Source organism: Onychomys torridus, chromosome 23 (assembly GCF_903995425.1).
Source record: "Onychomys torridus chromosome 23, mOncTor1.1, whole genome shotgun sequence".
NCBI classification, from domain to species: Eukaryota; Metazoa; Chordata; class Mammalia; order Rodentia; family Cricetidae; genus Onychomys; species Onychomys torridus.
The window spans coordinates 9,648,011-9,666,780 of record NC_050465.1 but is presented as its reverse complement, the minus strand read 5'-3'; the positions used below and the strand labels follow the sequence as shown (position 1 = coordinate 9,666,780).

General features: G+C 47.1%; 1 protein-coding gene across 1 annotated transcript in view; it reads left to right on the top strand.

The window, feature by feature from the left end:
• The first annotated feature begins 9,385 nt into the window (after positions 1-9,385).
• Positions 9,386-18,770, top strand: part of Pdcd1 (programmed cell death 1) — a 32,602-nt gene continuing 23,217 nt past the window's right edge. Inside the window, exon 1 of the mRNA XM_036172704.1 lies at positions 9,386-9,426. The gene's annotated coding sequence lies outside the window, so the exon portion shown is untranslated. The remainder of the gene's footprint in view (positions 9,427-18,770) is intronic.

Genomic DNA, 18,770 nt, shown 5'->3' with positions numbered 1-18,770 from the left:
TGTTTCAGCTGCTGAGAGCAGAAGGAAGAGAAAAAAATTCCTTCATTGATGTAGGTCTTAGATGCTCAATATAAAGCCACCACTGCTTTGTAATGCCAAGATTAACATCTTTTCACTTATCTCTGGTCCATTATTATTGTAAAGAATACATGCCTTGGGTCAGCAAGATGTCACAGTGGGTAAAGGTGCTTGCTGCCAACCCTAACAACCTAAATTCCATCTCCAGAACACACATAGTGGAAATAGGCACTGTAGAATAATCCTTTTGTACACTGTGACTATGTATTGATCTCATTGATTTGAGAAAGAGCCAACTAGCCAATAGCTAGGCAGGAAGAGGATAGGCAGGAGAGCCACACTAGGAGAATGCTGGGAAGAAGAAGGGTGGAGTCACCAGCCAAACACAGAGGAAGCAGAAGATGAAAATGCCGTGCTAAAAAGAAAAAAAGTACCACCGTGTGGTAAAGCATAGATAAGAAATATGGGTTGATTTAAGTTGTAAGAGCTAATAAGTAACATGCCTAAGCTATTGGCCAATCATTTATAATTAATAATAAAAATCTGTGTGGTTATTGGGGAACCAGTTGTCCTGACAGAAAACCCCACCTACAAATAGGGCTTTTCTTTTGGGGCCATCAATCAGCTCCCAAATCATGACATGGAAACTTATTATTAGCTATGAATACTCAGCCTTAGCTTATAGTTTTCCCACTAGCTCTTATAACCATAATCTGTTTCTCTTCATCTATTTTTTGCCTCAGGGTTTTTATCTTTCTTTCATTCTGTGTGTCCTACTCTGTGTCTAGCTGGCTGGCAGCTGGCTGGCTGGCCCCAGGTATCTCCCTCTTTTTCTCCCTCACTCTCTCCTTCTTGTTCACCCCCAAACCTAGATTCCTCCTACTACTAATTCTTTCTGGCCACCAGCCCTGCCTATATCTCTACTGCCTAGCTGTTGATCATTCAATTTTTTGTTAGACCAATCAGGTGCCTTAGGCAGGCAAAACAACACATTTTTACATAATTAAACCAATGCAGCATAAACAAATGCAACACATCTTTACATAATTAAACAAATGCAGCATAAACAAATGCAACACACCTTTACATAGTTAAAGTAATATTCTGTAACACAAATAGATGTAACACATCTTTACATAGTTAAGGTAATATTCCACAATAATATGTTCTACTTGAGGAATAGTATTTCTACTGACATTCTCACATTTTAGTGAATATACATGATTAAATGTGTCTAGGTAGTTTAAAGGGTGAATCTAAGTCAAATCTTACACTTGAATTGAAATGTAGTGGGTAAATATAATCTAGTCAAAACCAAAACAGGGCTGCTTTGAAGAGACTCCCTTTGGTCAAAATCAGAGTGTTTACATCAAAACAATAATGATGCTCATCAGTTAAAATGAATTGGAATTTTCCATAATTCATCATCATCCATAATATCAAGAATGACACAGAAAGAGTGAGAGAAAGCCAGAGAGAGATCGAGGGGGAGGGGAGGCAAAGCTGCCTTTGGCAACCCCTTAACAATGTGTCAATCTGCCCTATCAAGGTTACCAGGAAAATGCTTTGCTCCACAAGTCTTCTATTACTGGTTGAAGCAGAAAGAATGATTATTTGCTTATTTGGGTTTTTTTCTTTTAAAAAAAACTTTTTTTGCCAGGAGGAGGAGGAGGTGGCATACACCTTCAATCCCAGCACTCAGGAGGCAAAGGCAGGCAGATCTGAGTTCGAGGCCAGCCTGGTCTACAGAGCGAGTTCCAGGACAGGCTCCAAAGCTACAGGGAAACCCTGTCTCGAAACCCCCCCCCCAAAAAAAAATGAATTTTTAGCATTTTATTTATTCATCATTTTTATGTGTATTGGGGTTTTGCCTGCATGTATGTCTGTGAGCCACATACAGTCAGTGCCCACAGAAGCCAGAAAGTATTAAATCCCTGAAACTGGAATTATAGACAGATGTGAGCCATCATGTGGGCACTGGGAATCGAACCTGCATCCTCCGTCAGGTAAGTGACTGGCTTTCCTTCCAGTCCTCCACGGCAAATTGCCCAGTCTGATCCCAACCCTGTACCAGGTGACTTGTTCCCTCCCCAGCCCTTCTCCCTAGGGACTCCAGTGAACCCCAGCACCTTGGATGGAGACAGCAGGACCTCAGATTCAGAGTGAATCAAGTGGAGCATGATAAGGGAGACACAAGATCTCATCCTCTGGCTGCTGCATGCATGTGCACCCTCACCTACACGAGTGTTCATAGACCACAAACGCACACCACACTAAAAATAAAAACAAACACTCCCCAAAACAAAACAAAAACCAGGGATCAACAAAAACAAGGCTTAGTTTGGTGAGCCTTCTCCCTCAGCACTGGAGACTTGAGGTTGGGTGACACAGGGAGACCCTGCCACAACATACCAAAATAATATGTGTAGTCAGATTTTCTTTGGACCACCAATTCCCAAATAATGACACAGGGACTTCTTATTAATTACGAAAGTGTGGCGTTAGCTTAGGCTTGTCCCTAACTAGCTCTGATAACTTAAACTAACCCGTTTGTATTAATCTACGTTCTGCCACGTGGCTCATTTCCTGTCCTCCACAATGTATGTCCAACTTCCTCCACACCGCTCTGGCGAATCCCCAGCCTCTCAGATTCCTCATAGAGCTCCCATCTCTGCCCAGAAGTCCCGTCTATCCTCTCCTGCCTAGCTACTCTCCATTCAGCTCTTTATTCATCCAATCAGCAGGTGCCTTAGGCAGGCAGGCGAGAAACAACAGAGAGACATCTCCCCACCGTGCGATCAAATATCCTGCAACAAATATGTAAATTAATATTAAACATGACAAGACAAGTGTTTGTAGATTGTCAGGGATGGGTGTTCTGTCACTCCTGAGGCATAAAATTGGGGGCAGGGTGGGGAAGGGCTGGTCTTAGGGCTGCTACTGCTATAATGAAACATTGTCGGGAGCCATGTAGCCTAGTCTCAGATCAGCATATGACTACCTGTCCCACAGGTTTCCTCGGGGCAAGACACCTGTGGAAACACCTTGGCAAGGACCAGTAGTCCACAGGACAGTGTAGAAAATTGCAAAATCCATCCAGCTTGCAGGCTCTTTTCTCTCTTGTTATATTGGTGATTCTTTGGGAGGTTTTAGTTTTACTTTGTCAGTCACACATGCAACAGCTGTAATTTCCCCCTGGAAATTCTGTTCCTTCTCAAATATTTTCCCCTAAGATTCAGCAAAGGGTTATTGCTTCTTAAATCTCTTGTCTGTAATTACTAACTTCAATTCCCAACTCTGGGAACTTTTCTGACTCAATAGAGATAGTTAGGTGCATATGAGAAAGCAACACTTGGAACATTAACCATGGGGTTGGGGATTTAGCTCAGTGGTAGAGTGCTTGCCTAGCAAGTGCAAGGCCCTGGGTTCGATCCTCAGCTACACACACACACACACACACACACACACACACACACACACAAAGGAACATTAACCATGCCTCACAGCTTTGGAAAGGAGAGTAAGGTGTGCATACACAGAATAGGAAAAAGGCTTCAGGAATACACATGGTGCCAGGTATTGGGAGTAAGGTCCCTAGGCACCAATCATATAGAATCAATGATAAGATCTAGTATATTCTGATGGGAACAATGCAATGTAAACTATGGGATGGATAGAACCATCTTTACCATACATAGAAACTTATATTGGTGGAAGAGGTATGGTATAATGAGATGGAAAGAGAGTGCTTTATCAAAGTCTACCTTTTACAGAGAGATTGAGACTTGGGACCCTCTTGTAGAAAAGGGAACTATATAAAAATATATCTTATAAAGCGTTTCTATAAAGTACAAATATATCTTGTATACATGAAATAATTGTCTGGTTTTGAATATTGTTGACTTAGAGCATTGTCATAGTGCCCGTATCTATTACTTTTTAACTTTGTTAGCTGCCAGCTGACATATGGACTGTGAGAGCAGGATGTGCCTGGCTCAATATTTAGCTAAGCCTGCAAAAATGCTGAACTCTGTCTAGAAATAAGGTTATGCAGGGGGTGGGAAGGTGTATTTAGGAAAGCATAAAGGGGAACAATGGGGGCTTTTATAATGATCACAATGTATTCCTTAAATTGTGATGTATTTATTAAAGTCAAAAATAGAAGCCAATAATAAAGCTGTTCATGTACCCTGGTAATAAAAGTCTGTTTAAGTATAAATAAAGATGACCTGAGCTATTTGGGGCCATTTGAGTGAACCCACTTGGTAGTCAGAAGTTTTTCTCGCACCTACATCCCTTCCCCTGTGGTGGCCCACAGAGGCTTCCTAGTGAGACCTTACTCTCAATAGTTCTATTGAGAGTTTGCTTTTGGATGAAAGTTTGTGAGAATTGTAATTATGTATAGTAATCTTTATACTAGAATTATAATATTAACCTGTTAATGTTAATGATGCTAAGGAGTCTTTAGATTTGATGGGATTGCATCAGGAGTTTATTGATTTAAAAAAGGGCTTGGTGCAGCTAAGACTGCTATAGTCATCTTAGACTCATTCAAAAAGGCCATTCCATCTTTTTCATCCTCTACTCCTTCACTAGGAAGCATAGCAGCCATAACAAGCAGGTATATTGCTATGATTATTCCAGCTACTTGCAAGCTCTTAATGGAAAGCTGATTCAGAGCTGCACAGAGTTAAGCTCTGTACCCTCACTCGAGCTTTATATTATTAAGAAGGGGGGACTGTGGTGGCCCACAGAGGCTTCCTAGTGAGACCTGAACCCTAGCCAAGGCTGGACCCCAGCAACACACCATGAACAAAAGCCAGTTAGGGAGGAAAGGATTTGTTTGACCTACACTACCACATTACAGTCCATAAAGCATGAAGAAAGTCAGGGCAGGAGCCGATGCAGAGGCCATGGAGGGGTGCTGCTTACTGGCTTGTTCCTCGTGGCTTGCCCAGTCTGCTTTATGATAGAACCCAGAACTACCAGGCTAGGAATGGCCCCACCCACAGTGGCCTGGGGCCTCTCCCATCCAATCATGAATTAAGAAAATGCTCTACACTCTGGCCTACAGCCTGATCTTATGAAAACATTTCCCTCCTCTCAGATGACTTTAGCTGCTGTCAAGTTGACATAAAACTGGCCAGCACAGGAGGAATCTAGGGGACATAAAAGGCGGGTTCCCCAGGACTGGCAGAGGACAGGCTGGGGCCAAGCTCATCCCTGTCAATCAGTCCCTCCTCCTCTCGTTAGGAGGGCACTCCCTCCGGCCAAGATCCTGGCTTCTGGGTAATGCACTTGATTGGGAGGGGGGCTAGGGGGAGGGTTCAAGCTGCAGCGGTCACCTCTGTGAGCGGCTGTGGAGAACATATGCTATGGCTAGAACCCAACAGTCTTTGGGCCCTGAAGTCAGCGGTTGATACTGCTGCGGTGAACAGAGCAGATGAGTACAGTGATGGGTTGTTTGTGTACAACGGATGCTCTGTGCTAGCCGGGGAAGCCAAGCCGCAGAGGATTCTGACCGTGACCTTGATTTGACCCTGACCTTGCTATATTTGCAGCGGTCAAGCCCTGACCGCGTGTAGCTGGTTCACAGCAGTTCACCCTCAGCGACAGCAGCCTGCATCCCTACCGAGGGAATCAAAGTCAATCGCACAGCTATGAGATTGGAACTTTAACCATGTCTCACAGCTTTGGAAAGGAGAGGAAGGTGTGCACACACTGGAGCCTCAGGTTCCAGGAGTAGCGGCGCGCCCCAGCCTTAGGCCCGCCCACCCCGTGGCCCCGCCCCCGTGGCCCCGCCCCCATGCCATCAGCACCGCCTCTCCTCCAGTTCACCGGGCCCCTTCCCATGCTCCTGACGTCATCACGTCCTCCAGCCCCGGCCCCCAAGCGCTGATTCTGTTCCTTCGGGTCTCCGAAACCTCACGCTCCGCCCACGGGCCGCTCGGCTGCTCCCGACTACACATCGGCTCTTTCCGGCCGTCCTCCGAGCCCTCGGCGCCAGCCCAAGGACTTTCGGATGTCTTCGTCAACGCTCGGCGCCGCCAGCCAATCTCGGTCCTTTCCGCCGCCTCTCGTCCACGCTCGGTCGTTCCCGAGAGCACTCGGCTGTAAACGAGCGGAGGTCGGGCGCTGTCGGCTCCGTACGTTCATCTGCGGAGACTTCAGAGCTCTCTGGAGCCTCCGTGATTTCTCCGTGAGAAATGACGGACCAAAAAACTCAAAAGGCTCCTCCACAGGCGCCAACTCCAGAAGTTTGAACCACAATACTCAGAATGGTTAGTGTCGAGAAGTGCCGCTTTCTAGAGACTTTGAACTACAATACCCAGAAGGCTTAGGGCCCACACCGCCACCTTAAGGTAACTTTGGACTACAATACCCAGAAAGCTCAGTCTTCCGGAAGCTTTGGCTAATACCCCGGAGCCTGTGAAAACTCTCCGGGACTCCCAGAAAAGCCAGCTGTATAATAACAAACTCAAAAGTGCGGAGAACACAAGCAGGTTCCGTCCTCGCCTGGACTTGTCCTCGATCCCACGACGCTGATCCGAGGTGTAATTTAGACCTTGAGACCATCCGGGTTGCTGGCTTTCCCACATCTGGCGGAGTCCTGAGCCGCGGGGTGCCAGAGGCCACACTGCCCAGCCCAGTGGTGACTAGACAGAAGCCCCCGTAAAGCTGTGAGCACCAAAACACGGCAAAATTCAGAACGTACCAGGGCGCCCAGGCTCCTTCATAAGAGATTGTGCAAACAGAATCGGCTGCCTTACCCAAATGCATGCGAGCATCGGGCCAGGTGCAAGCCAGAGTTTTCAGGACTTGACCGCCACCCCAACCCTAACCGTTCAGCTCCTCTGGGTGACACTTTTGTAAACAGACCCCGCTGGGCTCTATAGAAATCCTCCTGATTTCTGGGATTACAGCTGCGCTCTTCATTGCAAGCCGCGCCAGCAGACCCGGGAGTTTCTGTTTTAGACAGTAGCTGGGTCCCTGGACACAGATGGGTCCCTGGACACAGCGCTTTTTGTTTACTGAGCACAGCAGTCTGTACTCTACCTGATTAGCTGTGCCCTGGGAGGAGGTTTCTGCGCTGTCCCAGAGTGTAAGCACCCCCGAAACAAGTTTCTGCACCTTTCCTGCTTAGTTATACCCCTAAACGCAGGTTTATGCTGTGTTCTTACATAGACACAGCCCTGGGCACAGTTGACTATAGATTTTCTAAATAAGCTTCGAAAAATGTGTAAACCAAGCTCTACCCCAACACTAACCCAAAACCTATCCCTGGGAAAACCCTACCTAACACTGACATGAGCCCTAACCTATCCGTCTGACTCTAACGCCCTAACCCTAACATAAGCCTCCACTTAGCCCCAATCTAACCCTCCCAAGGAGATTCCGCCTATTGTTCTGGATTCGGCCACTAGGTGGGAGCCTCTGCACGCCATTGTAAACTCTGTTTGGTTTGTCTTTTCGTCCCTGAGAGATTCTGCCCGTTTCTCCGGTTTTAGCCACTGGATGGCACCGTCTGTATGCGGTTTCCTCTTCGTTTGGCCCTTTGGTATTTAAATAATGTCTCCTTTCCTCTCCAGAACCGGAAATTTCCAGTCATACCGATTGGCTCCTGGAAGTCACTCCGCCCCTACGACCCTTTCTCTCTCAGTGCCACAACAGCGGAGCTGTGACGGGTCTTAGGTTGGGTCATCTTCTCTTCGTCGTGGGTGCTGCTGGGCTGGTTCATATTAATCTTCTATTTCATCAAGTCTCCTAAATTTTCTCCTAACATGGGGAACACATACTCTAAACTCTTACCCTTTCAATGTGTGCTATCAAATTTATCCCGCTGGGCAGTGGTGGTACAAACCTTTAATCCCAGCAGAAGCAAGAGGATCTCTGTGAGTTCAAGGCCAGGTCTACAAAGTGAGTTCCAGGACAGGCTCCAAAGCTACAGAGAGGAACCCTACCTTGAAAAAAACAAAACAAAACAAAAAAGTTATCCCAAGGGTTTGGGGAAGGACATGAGTTGTTCTCAAGAGAAGTCTGCCAAAGCTGCCTCTTAGGCAACTACTTAGAGGAATGGCGTCGCCTCTCCTGATCTATGGTCCTTTCTCTGTCTACTTCTGTTCTTTATTTCCAATAAGCCCCAAGCTATTTTTGAGGCGGCTTTCTCATTTAAGTGCCCTGGTTAGAATCCCAATAGTATGCAGGTTCCCAGGCTCTGAACTTTTCACCAATACCTTATGACTGGAATTTGGGGTGCAGCTCGAACCCTACTAATTATATAAAACTACTCAGGTTCTTCAGAGCATGGAAGAGTCGCCCAGGACATTTCTTGGAGTGGTAACAAGAAGTTTTCAGAATTCATACCTTTTTTATCCACTGGCTCCAGAAAATGATAAGGCATTAAATTTGGCTTTTGTCATTCAGTCAGCTCCGGATAACCAAAACTCCAAAAGCTACAGGGCTTTACAGGGATGGATAACATCCAGCTCATCAGAATGGCCCAAAAGGTTTGTAATAACTGAGACACTAAAAGGCAAAAGCAAGCCATCTTGGCTGCTGACCCAGCCACATGCACAAAGATTGTTCTGGCTGCTTTCCAGTCAGCTCACTCCATTTGTGTGAAGAATCTGTGGTGTCTGCTCAGCTGGGGTTGAAGAATCAATCGGCTGTGGTTAACAAGAGACAAGGACTAGAGTATATCTTTGTTTTGCTGGAAAAAAAATGGATGCTGGTCAGCTGGGGCTGAAGACTCAGCTGTGATTGAGAAGAGACCAGCATCATTGAGGTGGAATCTTCTGGGAAGTATTTCCTGAGAGTCAGCACTCAGCAGCTGTGTTCCAGAGGTGGCCAAAGTTGCTCCTTGCACTGGCAGCTGAACTTGGTCATGTAAGAGTCACCCAAGTGGTGCTGGTTTTGAAGGGGTGAAGGGGTCATGGAGAGCAAGCTGAGGCTTGGCACTGTGTGGCAGGGCTGGCATCCCTGAACAGAGCCCAGGAGAGGGCTCTTGGTGAAAGTGTAAGCCCATTTGCAGCAGAAGAGCCCAGCATTTTGAAGATGCCGGTGCTATGGGGTGACCGCCATGAACAGCAGCAGTGGAGTGGAGCCAGCTGGAGCCTAGAGGACAAGCTGTGGGTGCTGCAGGGGGCGGAGCCAGAAATGACCCAAGTTGTTGCCATTTGGTCTAGGGTTTTTTGGTTTTAGGGTTTAGGGTGTTTTTGTTTATTTGTTTGTTTGTTGTTGTTTTCAAGACAGGGTTTCTCTGTGTATCCCTAGCTGTCCTGGAACTCACTCTTCAGAATGGGCTCAAACACAGAGATCCACCAGCCTCCACCTCCTGAGTGCTGGGATTAAAGGAGTGCACCACCACCACCCAGATGACCCAAGCTCTTTGAAGGAGCTCAGAAGATGGTAAGTTATTGGTCACTGAGTTTTTTTTATATTGTCAGAATTTGGTTTATTTTGTTCAGATTGTGGTTGTGCCCTGGTTCTTCCCTCTTGAAGTAAGAAAGTATTTTACTGGAACCCACAGTTGAGAGACTTCAAATTTTAAAAGACTTAGGAATTTAAAAGAGATTGGCTATTTTTTTTTCATTTTTTTTAATTATAAGAGATTTTCTATTCATTTTGCATACCAACCACATATTCCCCTCTCCTCCCTGCTCCCACCCTTCCCACAGCCTTCCCCATAACCCACCCCCCATTCCCACCTCCTCCAAGGCAAGGTCCCCCATGGGGAGTCAGCAGAGCCTAATACATTCCGTTGAGGCAGGTCCAGGCCCTTCCTCCTTGCACCAAGGCTGCACAAGGTGCCCAACCATAGGCACTGGGCTCCAAAAAGCTGGCTCATGCACCAGGTATGAGTCTCAATCCCACTTCCTAAACAGTTCAAGCTAAACAACTGTGTTGCCTCTCCAGAGGGCCTAGTCTAGTGCCATGGGGTCTCTTCGTTCATGCATTTCCACTAGTTTGGCTGGCCGTCTCTCATGTTTTTCCATCATGATCCCGATGTCCTTTGCTCATAGAATCCCTCCTCTCTCTCATCAACTGGACTCCTGGAGCTCAACCTGGCACCTGGCCATGAATCCCTGCATCTGCTTCCACCAGTCACTGGATAAGGGTTCTATGATGACAGTTAGGGTATTCAGCCATCTGATCAACAGAGTAGGCTAGTTCAGACACCCTCTCGACTATTGGAGATTGGCTATCTTTTTTTTTTTTTTTTTTTTTGGTTTTTAGAGACAGGGTTTCTCTGTGTAGTTTTGGTTCCTGTCCTGGATCTCCCTCTGTAGACCAGGCTGGCCTCGAACTCACAGAGATTCGCCTGGCTTTGCCTCCCAAGTGCTGGGATTAAAATAATGAGCCGCCACCACCCGGCGAGATTGGCTAATTTAAAGAGACTGAATTTTTAAGTGTTTGAGTTTTTAAAGACCACAGTACTTTTAAAATTTGGAATGTTTTATTGTAAGGTTGATATTAATCTTGGGGAAAAACAAGAAAGGAAAGGTTATGGCTCAACAGTGATGTGTGTGTGTCAAGTCGACAAGGAGTCAATTGTGCTGGCTGGTTCTACGTCAACTCGACACAAGTAGTCATTTGAAAGGGGGACTCAATTGAGAAAATGCTTCCATGAGGTCCAGCTGTAGGGCATTTTCTTTTTTGTTTGTTTGTTTTTATGCTGTCAGACTTAGTTTTGTAGCAAGCCCCATTATCTTCTGAGCCATCTTGCTGAGCCTAGTCTTTTTTTTTTTTTCAATTTTCTTTATTAAGAAATTTTCTACTCACTCCACATGCTATTCACAGACCCCCCCTCCTCCTTCCTTCCATCCCCCCAGCCCTCTTTCCCAAGCCACCCCACATCCCCCAAATCGAGGTCTCCCATGGGAAAAGCCCAGCACACTGAGCCTAGGCAGGTCCAAGCCCCTTCCCACTGCACCAAGGCTGTGCAAGGTGTCCCACCACAGGCACCGGGTTCCAGAAGCCTGGTAGGGCATTTTCTTAATTAATGTTGATGGGGGAGGTGTGGTGGATAGCCATCCCAGCATTGGCCTGGAAGTTCCAACCCCCATTGAGGCTTCGGTAATGGTCACGCCCACAAGGCGGGGCAGAGGAGGAAGTGGAAGACCCAAGATAGAGAGGAGGTCTCTCTTGGTTTGGGGACGCTGGACGCAGGAGGTAGACCGAGCAGAGTTCTCCAGAGAACACCCAGACCCTACAACCTATCCCTTCATTTGTAAGTTACCCCACAAAATAAACCTCCCTTTTAACTACGTGGAGTGGCCTTAATAATTTCACCAATATCTGGCGCCCAACATGGGGCACGAACCCACGACCCTGAGATTAAGAGTCTCATGCTCTACCAACTGACCAACAATGCTGAGAAACATTAGGTGACTGTCCAGGCTGCCAGCTGTCTCTGTCTACTCTTGCAAGACTCCCGAAAGTTGCTTGCGTCCTTCTCCCATTTCTCAGGTATTATTATATTCCTTCTCGGGTCTTTGATGAGGTTGAAGATTACCAGTTATAGTTACAATTTAGTATATATACATATATAATATCTTAGATAGAATATATTAAGTATTAGACTCAGATTCTTTAGGATAGAACACCTTTTGGAATGATCTTTGTAACATGCCACCTACCCATGCTCTAGACTTCCCTGGATTTCACTATGTGTTTTTTGCTTGATATTGTTTGCACTTATTGTAATTCTAACTTATCTAGGTCATTATCCCTCATTACTCCTGGACAATATTTGATAACCATCTCTTTGTATATAGTCTTGTATTCGGTTAGAACTTTCTTATTTAGACAAAAGGGGGAGATGTAGTGGATAGCCATCCCAGCATTGGCCTGGAAGTTCCAACCCCCATTGAGGCTTCGGTAATGGTCACGCCCACAAGGCGGGGCGGAGGAGGAAGTGGAAGACCCAAGATAGAGAGGAGGTCTCTTGGTTTGGGGACGCTGGACGCAGGAGGTAGACCGAGCAGAGTTCTCCAGAGAACACCACCAGACTGCGCCATACCTTTGCCAGACCCTACAACCTATCCCTTCATTTTTAAGTTACCCCACAGGGAGGGGCCAGCCCATGATGGGTGGGGCCATCCCTGGGCTGGTGGTCCTGGATTCTTTAAGAAAGCAGGCTGAGCAAGCCGTGGGGAATGAGCCAGGAAGCAGCACCCCTCCATGACCTCTGCATCAGCTCCTGCCTCCAGGTTCTAGCCCTGTTTGAGTTTCTGTCCCGACTTCCTTTAATGATGGATGACGATGTGAAAGTGGAAGCCAAACACACCCACTCCTCCCGACTTGCTTTCGGTCATGGTGTTTCATCACAGCAACAGAAACCCTCAATAGGGCAGACCTCTGCGAGCCCTCGGTCACTGCAGCAAGGGGAAACCACTCAGCTAAGTTTCTGGTAGACACTGTGGCCGAGGGGGCCAGTTACCAATGAAAAGATGCCAGTACCGGAAACCACAAGTACAGCTAAGGACAATCACCTCACGCCTAAGAAGAAAACAGTTAGTCTTGGCGACAAGCAGGTGACTCACTCCTTCATGGTACTCCCAGGCTGCCCTTACCCCATTCTGGGCAGAGATCTTTGAAAACTAGGCACCACCATCACCTTTACTCCTCAAGAAACGAAAAGTTCCTTTGCACCTGCCTTAGCTTGACTGCTCCTCCACCTGCAAAATACCTTCTAGCTCTTCCAGACTCAACAAGTCTAGGCCCAAGGACCCTGCTCCAGGACTCACATCAATAGTTACCTAAGGTATGTGCTGAGACATAGTCTCCAGGCTTGGCAGGACACCACCCACCAGTCATAGCAAGTCTCTTGACTACAGCCACACCCATAAGGGTCTGGCAATATCCCACAAACCAAAGTCTAGACTGGGAATTGCTCCCCATAGCAAGAGGCTGTTGGAAGCTAACATCCTCACCCCATGCCAGTAGGTTTAGAATATGCCCTTCCTGCCAGTCCATTAACCAGGGAGGGACCTCAGGCTATTGGCCAGTTCAGGATCTCTAGGAGGTAAATGGGAGGGACTAAAATCATTCATCCTATGGTTCCAAATCCATACACTTTGCTCAGTCTCCTCCCTCTAGATCACCAGGTCTGCACAGTCCTGGTTCTTAAGATGCTTTCTTTGCCATTCCTCTGCTGCCAATGAGCCACTTATGGGCAATGGGCACTGTAGTTAAAAGTTTTCCTGTGTCCTGGCCTGCCAGCAGTTGGGACAAATCTCTTCCATTCCCATTTCCCCAAGTAAACACACAGAGGTTTATATTAATTATAACTGCTTGGCCATTAGCTCAGGCTTATCACTGACTAGCTCTTACACTTAAATTAACCCATAATTCTTATTTATGTTTAGCCACATGGCTTGGTACCTTTTCTCAGTTCTGCCTTGTCATCTTGCTTTCTCTGTGTCTGGCTGGTGATTCCTGACTCAGCCTTCCTCTTCCCAGAATTCTCCTTGTCTGCTTATCCTGCCTACACTTCCTGCCTGGCTACTGGCCAATCAGCATTTTATTTATCAGCCAATCAGAGCAACACATATTCCCAGCATACAGAACGACATTCCACAGCAGGACACTGCTTTTCTGTCTGTGTGGAGGGGAGCTATGGTTCCAACCATACCACTAGTAATCCTGTGTATTTATAAGTAAACAACCCCCCTATATTTTTCTTGGGTTGCTGGATCCTCCTAAGGAATAAGATTATATTCAACTGGCATGAATGGGGGACTCTGTTTACCATGCAAAGCAGACCATATCAGACACCCCTCTGGCTCATTGGCCCAATAGCCCAGTTAGATATACTTCTGGTTGCCGCCCTCCTCCTCCTCTTCCTCCTGCTCCTCCTCCTCCTCCTCCTCCTCTTCCTCCTCTCCCTCCTCTTCCTCCTGCTCCTCCTGCTCCTCCTCTCCTCCTCCTCCTCCTCCTCCTCCTCCTCCTCCTCCTCCTCCTCCTCCTCCTTCTCTTCCTCTTCCTCCACCTCCTCCTGGTAAACCAAAGCCAAAAGCTCCTGTGGCTTCTGGCCTGTATTTACCAACCTCTAAGGCTATGTCAGTTGACTCCACTCCTGCCTCACCTGACCTTTTCATTATGTTTCAGGGAATGCACCATTGTCCTAGTTAGGGTACTATTGCTCTGATGAAACACCATGACCAAAAGCAAGTTGGGGTCTGAAAGGGTTTATTTGGTTTATTCTTGTGTATCATAGTCCATCCTTGAAGTCAGGGCAGGAACTCAAGCAGGGCTGGAACCTGGAGGCAGGAGCTGATGCAGAGGTCATCGAGGGGTGCTGCTTACTGGCTTGCTTCCCCATGGCTTGCTCAACCTGCTTTGTCATAGAAACCAGGACCACCAGCCCAGGGATGGCACCACCCACAGTGGGCACTCCCTCATCAGTCACTAATCAAGAAAATGCCTTACCGCCAGATCTTCTGGAAGCATTTTCTCAGCTGAGGCTCCCATGTCTCTGATGACTCTAACTTTTGTTAAGTTGACATAAAACCATGCAGGACAAATCACCTTCTAATTGCACCCAGCCTGAGCTGGTACAAGACTGCTGGGTCCCTTTAAAAGCCTGGCCTCCATACTATGTTTGTGAGGAGCTGAATTCCAGCAACTGTCCTCTAACCTATCTGTTTGCCCACCCCCAGAAACTGCCTCTACATCAGGAGATGTGACTAAACACCTCATATCTTACCAACTGCACAATAGCCCTTGCTGGTCCCCTCATTCTGCCTCTGCAGCATCAGTCTCAGAGTACCTCATATCCCAGAGGCTCATTTCACTCCCCAGACACTTGGTTTGTCTGTACACCATCCCCTCTATAGGACCTGTATAATAATCCAGTTTCATGTATGGTTGTACAGGCACTCCCCCAGGTGTATGCTTATTCAAGACCAGAGGAAGACCACCTCGGATTCTCCTTTGGGCTGCCCCACCAGGGGTACAGTCGGGCTGCCCCTCTCCTCATCCCAGTGATGATGGGAACGGGGGTGGCAGGGACTGCCACCTTGATTACTACGGCCCTAGTCAGAGGAGAAATGGGCCCACAACAGACAAGTCATCAGATAGACGCAGACATGTACACTCAGCACACTCCAGGCCCAGGGGTTCTCTGGTAGAAGTAGTCCTCCCAAACCAGAGAGGCTTAGACTGTTTTCATGTCCAGGGAGGACTTTGTGTGATACTGGGGGGTTGGGGGGGGCGCTTGTTGCTTTCATGTAAACACATCAGGAATTATTGAAAAGAATTTTTTTTTTTACAATGGTTAGAGAGAATTTAAATAAGAGACAGCAGGTGTGTGAATCAAATAATTCCTGGTACCATAAAATGTTTCTTTGAAATCCACAGTTCACAGCTCCCCTCACTGGCCCGGATGGCCCCTTGCTCCTCCTTTGTAGAGGACGTGCTGTGGGGCCTTGGATGGTATAAATTCAGGATTCGCTGTGGGGCCTTGCATAGTAAATTACCTTTTAAAGTTCGTCAGACATAGAATTGCCTCAGTCGAGCTAATGATCCTCAGGAGCCAAGATGAAATGTTTGGAAGCAACTAAAGAAATGGGCAAATGAAATGACGAAGGCAATGAAGGGGGCCCCACACACCCGAATACCTGTTTTCACAGAGAGGTCCTTTATAATCGGGAAAGAAAAGTTAAAGGGGCCGCTTTCTGACTCCGGCAGAAAAACAGAAGCAAATGACCTTGCAGGCGTCATTTTTAAGAGAAGAAAGGGAGGTCTGTGTTAGAATGGGCAGGATGGGGTGGTAAAGGAGATAAGGGGTAAGGGAGAAGAGGAAGGGGACAAGGGAAAGGGGGCAGGGGTGTTTGTCCTGGGGAGACAAAGGACTGCCTCTGGACAGAGAGGAGACAGACGTGGCACATGGGCAAATGGTGGTTTATAAAGGTAAAGGGGGAAATCCCATGATAGGATGAGGTGCTTAATTTTAATTGGGTGTGGTAATTTTTTGTTTCATGCTGTTACAAATAAAGCTTGCCTGAAGATCAGATGCAGAGCTAAGCCATAGAGGCCAGGAAGTGGCGGCGCATGCCTTTAATCCCAGCACTGTCAGGCAGCAGAGGCAGACAGATCTCTGTGAGTTCAAGGCCACCCTGGGCTACACAAGATTGATCCAGTCTAAAAGAGAAGCAGAGCCAGGCAGTGGTGGCACACACCTTTGATCCCAGCAGTAGGGAGGCGGAGACAGGAAGTGATATGGCTGGGCACAAAAGAGGAATATAAGGTAGGAAGAGACAGGAGCTCACGGCCCTTCCAGGCTGAGGATTCAGTAGAGATAAGAAGGCTGCTCGGCTTCTCTGATCTTCAGACAAGCTTTATTGTTAGATCACAAACAACACATCACCACACTTGGGAATGTTAATTAGGGCAGCCAAAGGGAGGCGTCTGGTTGCTGGACTACTTTGATAGCTGGACCTTGGTGGTCAGCCTCAGGAGGGGGAAGTGGCCAAATAAGGGAGTGGACCTTGGTGGTCAGCCTCAGGAGGGGGAAGTGGCCAAATAAGGGAGTGGACCTTGGTGGCTAGCTTTAGTAACATAATCTAATGGATTTTAGCAAGATGGAGGGTGAGGGGAGGAAGCCAGAGCCACGTGGTATAGTAGGCTAATGTTCCCTCAGGTAACACCATCCTGTCCCAACTTTATTTTATGACTTTTTTTTAGCCTTACAACAACAACAGTGACCTGTACCTTGGCAGGGCTTCAGGGACTGTCCATGACCTTACCATGTTCCAAACATATTATGCAGTGTCTGGAAAATACCACTGAACCGTGAAAAGAAAGCAGATGTTACTAGACAACCCTAAATCCCTCACTAATGTGCTCACTCCCCAGCACTGATGTAAGTATGTGTTTGTCTTTAAACTGCTGTACCCCTGAGCTGGGCACCAAGAGACTTCAGGGGCATGATCTCACTCTTTTTTAGCCATCAATAAAAATGGACTCGAACCAAAAAAAAAAAAAAAAAAAAAAGCCGGGCGGTGGTGGCACATGCCTGTAATCCCAGCACTTGGGAGGCAGAGGCAGGAGGATCTCTGTGAGTTCAAGGCCAGCCTGGTCTACAGAGCTAGTCTAGGACAGGCTCCAAAACTACAGAGAAACCTTGTCTCAAAAAACCAAAAAAAAAAAAAAAAAAAAAAAACCAAAAAACAAAAACGGACTCAATTTTTTAAATTGACTTAATTGGCGTGGTTGTCAAGAATTATCTCACTATCGATATTTTCCCTTGGAACTCCAGCTCAACACAAGTCAACACATTTGCTTTCAGGTGCCTCAGAAGGCCCCCACTGCCTGTTTACTCTTCTCCTCACCCCACCTTACAAACCCCATCCACATGACAGGTCTAGATCACTCAGGTCACCCAAAGCCTTTCCTACCTCCTCAAGATCCCGCCCCACCCCGGGGGCGGGGCCCATACCCAACTCTGGGTCCCTATTGGATCAACTTTTCCCTTAATTCTTCTGTCATCACAGTTCTGTGGGGCCCAGTGCACTGAGGGCGTGCACAGCGTCTATTGTTCCTAGTTCCCTCAGAAGCGCCTGACCCTGTACTGTTCCCAATTCCCAAACATAGGGACTTCAGACAGAGATAACCAAGTGTTCCTGATGGCTTTGGAATCTAGTCCATTAGGGACCGGCCTCCCTCATGCCGTCTCAGGTTGTACAGCCTTTGCCTCAAGGAGGGATGGGAAGTTACATTGCTCAAGCTTTCTGTCTCTATAGCAGACAGCCTGGTCCCATCTGCTCCCATGTCCCACAGCCTCACAAAGCCAGGCTTCAATGCACTCTTCCATTGCTTGTTTAAAAGTCTTCCACAATTCCAGAAGCTCGGGCACTGAACAAACACTCCCTGATAACACTAGAGGTTTTTTTGGGTTTTGTTTTTGTTTTTGTTTTGTGCAGGACTGTTGTTGATGCTCACAGCTACATGCTAGATTATAGATTTTTCCCTTTTTTTTCTACTTAATGTCAGACCCTCAGGATATCTACTACTGCTTCTACCATGTTCTCCTCTATACTCTCTTTATCTTCCCATGGCTTCCAAGTTCTTAGATCCCAGGAAGGGCTTTTGAGCATAGATCTAACTTGTGCTCGATTTTCCCTGGAGGAAGCAGCAAGCCAACACCTCCATCTCATCCTCTTTTTCATCTATTTTATTTGCCAAATGAGAGGCTAACGTGGAGAATGCTGCCGAATCTCCCTGTCTTGTTACAATTGCTCCTTTCTACAAATAAGTTCCTGCTTAGCTAGCATCTCAGCCTCAGTTACATTTTTATCTGCACTCAGCAGAAGCCAGGCAACGTCTGCTTTAGCTGCTAACAGTCTCAACCCCTGAATGCTAATCTCAGCGACTGCAAACTTTCCTCTAACCCTTTAGCTGTCTTCAGAGCATCTCCATATTCATGTAGTAAACCTCACTCACCAAGTAGGCATGCCACACCATACCATGCAGGCAAAGACTGTTATCCTGAGATTCTTTCCACAGACACTCCCAATCCCAACGGCTCAGCCTTAGTTGCTCAGCTCACTAACTATAGCAAGAACCATGCAACTACTCTCATAGTGCAAAGGCATAGTACAGACCACACAGGAAAGGACAACCGTATAGGAATTTCATCCATAGGCGCTCTCTGCTTAGGCTGCTCAGCCTCAGTCACATGCCTTGCTACCCATAGCCACGACCATGCACTCCCTCCTCCCCAACTCATCATTGGTTCTTTGATGTCC